The sequence below is a fragment of the Tupaia chinensis genome, unplaced genomic scaffold, assembly GCF_000334495.1.
Source record: "Tupaia chinensis unplaced genomic scaffold, TupChi_1.0 Scaffold148698_1, whole genome shotgun sequence".
Lineage (NCBI taxonomy): Eukaryota > Metazoa > Chordata > Mammalia > Scandentia > Tupaiidae > Tupaia > Tupaia belangeri.
Genome location: NW_006208547.1, coordinates 687,935 through 695,211, shown reverse-complemented (window position 1 = coordinate 695,211; position 7,277 = coordinate 687,935).

Here is a 7,277-nt window from a genome sequence, read left to right as displayed (position 1 = left end):
AGAGATGTATGTTCATCCCTCATCTTTGCTCCAGCTGAGCAAACTATGGATTCAAATGCATAGCGATGTCAAAGAATGCCCGTGCTGGGGTGCGTTGGTGTGTTCTCCCAGACCTACTTAGTCCCCTCTTCTAGAAAGCATTGGTTCACTTGTTATGTGTAGTAATGTATGCCCTGGCATGTTGGGGCAGGTGAGGCAGGAGCAGTGACAATTACAGTTTCTCTGTTTATATACTCTCTAAAACATAGAGACATCTTGCTGTGTAAGCACCTCTTAACATTTAAAAATACTCCCCATTGGGCTGTTTTTTAGGGAGAAAAAAATGTGGTGTGGTGGTTCTTTTAGGGACTTTGGAAAACCTGAGCATGGGGAGAATTAGAAGGGATAAAGAAAATTCCCTAGGTATGTATTGATTCCAGAAATGTTATTCATAAATACTTTGACATTTGACACCAGCTTTTCAATTTCTGTTTGGGTTAAAAATAAGCCTCAATGAATAGTAACTCTGTCATATTCTTCAATGACCTAACACTGATCTGGTTATTGTAATTACTATTGCCATGACATGCATTTAGTCTTTTTCTTATGTCATCCTCTAAGCCACCCCAACTGATCGACAACTTCAAGCAGTTCTTATCACCTAATTTTTTCCTGAATGTTGGAATTCTCATATCGAGGATACTGACACTTCCTTAGTATCATTAAAATTTAGCTTGGCTGTCCTCTGCTTTTCTCAGATCAAAAACTACTCACAGTGGCCTATCTAGATCTCTAACAAGTGACAGTAACAAAGGCACAGAGGAGGTAGCATGACTAAAAGTAGAAAGAAAACACCCCGGGACCAGCAGATGGCGTAAAGGCTGCATTGCTGGAATCCCGTGTAGTCAACAATGGTTTGAGTCCTGGACCTGGTGGCTTAAACTTATTTTGGACGTGTGTGCGTGCATACCTAAAATCCCAAGAGGAGAATGGAAGAGAAGGGATTGCAGTGTGGCTATCCTCCCCAGGGAGAGGGGGGGGAGTGATTTTTCGCTTTCTGTTTCTTTGTCTCTCTGTCTTTCTGGCGCACGGACGCATCCTATAGCAAAAACTTAAAAAAAAAAAAAGAAAGAAAGAAAGAAAGAAAACACCCATACAGTGAATCTGGAAGCTACCCAAAATATTTTATGTTTCCATGCACATTTATAATTATTTACTTGAGTACATAAGAGCTATAAAGACAAGACTTTTTTTCTTCCCCTTCCCCTCATATCCCGTTTTTTTTTGTTTGTTTTTATTTTTAAAGAGGTTTTTGCCTGAGGGCATGTGCACTTGGCTGGAGAGAGAGAGAGAGAGACAGTGAGGGAAAGTGAGAAATCACCCTCCAGGGAGGATAGCCATGTGGGCAATCTTTTCTTCTCCATTCTCCTCCTGAGATCTTGGGCACACACATACATGTGTCCAGTATGATTTTCAAGTCACTGACTCTGGGACTCGAACTTGAGTTGACCATGTGGGATTCCAGCAACATAACCACTACACTATCTGCTGGCCTCCTGCCCTGTGTTTAACTCAAGGAGACAGTGCTGTCTCATACGTGGAGAGAATATAACTATTAGATGATGAATTTTTGGAGTAAATTCACTCTTGGCTCAAGAATCAGTCTTACATGATTGCATTATGCTCGTGCAAGAGGTTATCATTAAGAACGGTGAAAGGTAATGGGATCTCTGTGTATTAATTTTGCAACTTTTCTGTAAGTCTAAAATTATTTTACAATTAATAGTTGAAAATAAGAAATAATCATATAAAATGTACTCCATATATAAAGCAGGCATATACAGCACCAAACAGACTGCCTATCAGAAAAGTAAAATCTCACATAAAATACATTAACTCATGGGACCAGCAGTTGGTGTAATGGCTATGTTGCTGGACTCCAAAGTAGTCAACTGCATTTCAAATCCCAGACCCGGTGGCTTAAACTCACGCCAGGTGTGTATGTGTGGATGCCCAAGATCCTGAGAGGAGAATGGAGGAGAAGGGATTGTGACATGACCATTCCCCCCCCCACCCTGGGGGGGTGATTTCTCACTTTCTGTCTCTCTGTCTCTCTTTGTCTTTCTGGCAAGTCTGTGAAGCGCCCATGTCCTTTAGCAAAAAAAAAAAAAAAAAGTTAACTCAGACTACAATGGAGTGAACTATATTTTTCAGTACATAGAAATGATAGAGTTTTTGTTTATTTGTTTTACTTAGTATTTTTTTAAGAGAGATATTTGCTATAGGGTACTTACTTGTGTTTGCCAGAGAGACATAGACCGGAAATAAGAAATCAACGCCTAAGGGGGATGGCCCTTCCCCTCCATTCTCCTTCCGGGATATTGGCACACTTGTACACACACCCAGCATGAGTTTTAAGCTGTCTGGTCCAGGACTTGAACCGTGGTCGCCTACATGAAAGTCCAATGATGTAACCATTACACCATCTGCTGGTCCTTACTTGCTGTATTTTAATGTGAATATAAAACCCATATTACAGAAATGAGCTTACTGTTCAAAAATGAACTTTAGTGCTTAGTAAGATAGTAAAATTGCTTAATTTTCTTCTATATTCTTACATGAAAAATAAGAAAATTAAATTAGCAGCAAGAGTGAGTAACCGTTTATTTAAAAACTGATATTATAAAACAATTTTCAAAAGTACAGGCACGAGCATTGGAGGCCATAGTTTCCCCTGGCATTACTGGGTCCCAGTGTGCACTCCATGAAGCTCTGTGCTCTCACTTCAACTCACCACAGGGGGGCAGATTTTACTAGACAGTGTCCTTTCATGTTGGGTTTATCCAGACTGTTTTTCACAGTGTGCAGGTACTGTACATGGTAAAAAATTAATGGAGTTTGAAATATTTGTACGTACAACTCAGTTCTTACTCTAAGTTATAGATTTAAAAAATTAATTTATTGAATAAATTGTAAAGGCACCTGGACTAGCCCATGGCATAATCATTATGATGGCTGGATCCCACATGGCTAACTACACAGTTCAAGTCCTAAACCCAGAGGCTTGAGATATGTGTCAGGTGTGCGTGCATGCATGCCCAAAATCCTTAAAGAAGGAGGAAATGAAAAAAGGGATTGTGACATGGCAATCCCCCATAGGGGGTGTGTTCTCACCCTCCCTCTCCTTTTCTGTTTCTCTCTGAAAAGTACATCCTCCCTCCAGCAAAATTTGAAAAAAAGAAAAAAGAAAAGAAAAGAAAAAGGAGGGGCGGGTGCAGAGAAATCCCAATCTTTGGTTAAAAAACAACCCTGAGTACCTGTACAGATACTTCCGTGTATAACCAAATTACTGGTGCCAGGTCAGAATGGGAAATAAGCAGCAGCACATCCAGTCAAAAAAAGCCTTGCTAAACTAGCACCCAGGAGATGCTCTCCTTCCACTCTCATGCCTTGCTCTCACTATTTCAGTGTACACAGGTTCAAGGTCCTCCTGCTAGCTCCTGTATTTCACCTGCCAGGCTGGCTGCACTTCTGGAGAATTAACATCTCCAGGGAGCAATTCTCAACCTCTGGCAACAGGAGCTAGCATATAAATACCTCAGCTTCTTAGACCAGAGAGGTGTATTCTGCTCCATGTCCAGGGTTCCCAGCGTGGTGATCCATAATGACAATCTGTTTTCTATTCCATCTGTTACTGGCCCTTCCTCTTGCTATTTCACTTCTTCATTCCTCTACTGTAGATTCCAGGGATTGGCCTCCCATGTAAACTGCTTGCATGTGAATTCTTATCTGAAAGTCTGCTTCAAAAAAAAAACAAACAAACAAACAAACAAAAAAACTAGGACAGATTTGCACTCACCTGATCTGAGCAGTCTCTACATCAAACAAAATGCTAAATAAATAATTAGTAAGATCCAACCCTATTGTTTACTTATAAAAAGAACTTTGAGTCCAATCTCAATGGCGTTAACAGCAGGGACACCACTGTACAGTGCTGGAAGCCATATAGGAAGTCTCTAAGTTTTGTCCTGTATCTTCTTGAGCACTTCTATGTGGTCACAGGCTAGACCATGATCCCAGCTGCATGTAAGGCTAGGAGAAAGACTGTAGTTAGAGGTACCTATTGAAGATGCCTCTCTCTCACTTTCTCCCTTCAGGAAATAAATAAATCTAAAATAAAAGAAATGACTCTTTTAAATAATACTTTACCATGTCTTTGAATCCAGAGTTTATAAAGATAACAAAAAGGTTAGGAGATAACTAACAAAACCCACACATACGATCAAAGTCGCATGCAATTTATGAGCAGTAACCCAGGCATGACCATGAATTACATGCTCAAGATTTGACATAGTGGAAACATTAACATGTATTTCATTCCCTCCTCACTGAAGATTAGTTAGGACCACTCCTAGCAAGAGGTGGCTAGAAGAGCTTACCAGTCCTGGTCAAATTTGAACTTCTCTTCTGATATGAACGAGTTCTGCCAAGCCTATTGTTAAGTATCCTCTATCATTTTCCCATAAAGATGTCCAATGATTTAATCTTGCCATTATATCAAAACTCTTATAATTACATGCCAGATTTTTCCAGTCTCTGCATATTTGTGGTCTCTGAGAATGATTTTCTTCTACCTACCTCTTATATCTCCAGGAAAGGCTCACTTCTCCATTTGGTTGAACTCATCTCTTCTATGAGTTCTCATTTTGGAAAAAAAGAGGAAAGCTTTATGACATTTTATCAGAAAGAAGAATTTCCAGGCCCAGCCCATGTGCTGGACTGAAAACACAAGTGCCCTTCAAGGCTGAAAGTCATGTGGCCAATCAGTGCAGTTGCAGATCTGGGTTTGACTTGGCAAGCCTAGTGCTTTTCCCAGGATTCCAGGGAACTGGAGATTTGGGGCAAGGAAACTATGGCATGATGAAAGCCTATTTAGGATCCGTCTCTTGTTCTCTCTCTCTGTCTTCCATATGTACACATGCATTCTATCAGAAAATAAATATAAATAAATAAGTAAAAGAACTTCCAGATGGTATCTGGCTTTGAAATGAAAGCAGAAACGTATACTTCGTTACACTTGCCATGGCTTTGACTCAGAGGTTTTCCTACTCTACTATTTAATTGCAGTTATGTAATGACATACTGATTCATGAGTGGATTTTTTGTTTAGGTTCTGTTAGATTACAGACACTTCCAAGGTTGAAAATTAGGGGAGAATCTCACCTCAGATGCACTTAAAGATTAGTCTTTGGGGCACACACATCAAAACACACTAGAAATAAGGAATTTGCTAGAATAACATCATTATGTTTCTTCTGTATAAACATATACTGTAAGTGATTATGCTTGGCCAAGTCTCTACAGCATGAACGATCCCTTAAATTGGGCATGACTGGTTGTTCATCTTAATGCTTTGCCTAGATTTATAGTTCCAAGGTACTATGATAACTTTCAATCTACTTGGTTCCCAGAATAACCTCAGAGGTTTCTAGAATAAGTGACTACTGAAGCTGGTTAGTCAGTGACTACTATCTAATTTTTCTGCTTATAGCCATCACTTTCCATCAACAAAGCACAGTCATACTTACATTAGTTAAGGTAAGATTAGCTGCTGTTACAAGTGTCTTAAATCATAATGGCCTAGGAACCAGCAGATAGCATAATGGCTATGTCGCTGGACTCCCACGTAGTCGACCACGGTTCGCGTCCCAGACCTGGTGGCTTAAAACTCATGCCGGGCGCGTGTGCGTGCGTGCCCAAGATCCCGAGAGGAGAATGGAGGAGAAGGGATTGTGGTGTGGCCATCCTCCCTGGGGGGTGATTTCTCGCTTTCTGTCTCTCTCTCTCTGTGTCTGTCTGGCGAGCGCATGCACCCTATAGCAAAAACCTCTAAAAAAAAAAATCATAATGGCCTAACACAATAAAACTTTATCTCTCTCTCACACAAACATTCCTAGTTAATGGGAAAGACTTCATAGATCATCCAGTGACTCAACACCTTCCTCCATTAAGTTCACTGTGCAGAGAGGAGAGGGTTGGAACTGGCGGTTAACGATCCTTTATTATTAAGTTGTATAAGGTGCATTAACAGTTCAATCTAATTTTGAACAGTGCACATTAGTAGCTCAGTATATGTTTGCTAAGCTACTGAGAGGATACAGCTTATCATTTCTCTTACTATGAGGTGTTCTCTAGGCACTGGCTTCACAAGAACCATGTATGGTGTTTGCTACCCCTAGTTTCTCAGCACTAAAGCCCAATTAATCCTTCTTCTTCCTTTGTTCTTTGAGGTAGAGTGTATTTCTCAACCCTACTGATGTTGGTTTTGGTCATGAAACTTGCTTTAACCAATTTAAGGTGGGCAAAAGTTCAGTTCTAAACAGAGGCTTTAAGACCTATCATGTATATTCCCTCACTCTCTGATACTCCTACCATCTTTCATGAAAAGCACAGTCCCAAGTGACTGTTCTTCCTCTGTCTGTGTTGTAGAAAGAGATGTAGGGGGTAATTTTTTAGAGATATTTTTGCTATAGGGCATATGTGTTCTCTGGAGAGACAAAGACAGAAAGTGAAAATTCACTCCCCAGGGAAGATGGCCACACTGCAATCCCTTCTCCTCCATTCTCCTCTTGTGATTTTGGGCATGCATGCTCACTTACTCGGCATGTGTTTCAAGCCACAGGGTCCAGGACTCGAACGACATTTGACCATGTGGGAGTCCAGTGCCTTAACCACTATGCCACTTGCTGACCCCCAGGGCGGTCTTTAATCCATGCTTAACACAACCCAACTCAGCTGTCCTAGTTTATTCTTAGTCCATTCAAGCTGCTGTTTTAAAGACTAGGTCATTTATAAACAACAGAAATAGACTTCTGACTGTTCTGAAGGCTGAGAGTCAAAAATGAAGGTATTAGAAGATTCAGTGTCTGGTGAGGTCCAATCTCTCATTGATTGTGCCTTACACCTGCATCCTCACATGATGGAAGGGACTAGCTAGCTCTCTGGGGTCCTTTCATAAGAGCACCAATCCCATTGCTGAGGGCTCCAGTGTCATCACCTCCAAAAGGCCTCATCTTCTAATGCAATGACCTCTGTGATTAGGTTTGAACACGTGCATTTTGAGAGACATGGTCATTCCGATCATACCACCATTTCAACTGAACCACAAACAAAGTCACACTTGTGAGCAAGAAATAAATGTAAGTCCTGGGCTTCTTGGTAGTATTTCTTTCACAGCACAGCTGAAGCAGATTGAGGCCTAGCAATCTATACAATAGTCCTCTCTCACCTGCTATTTT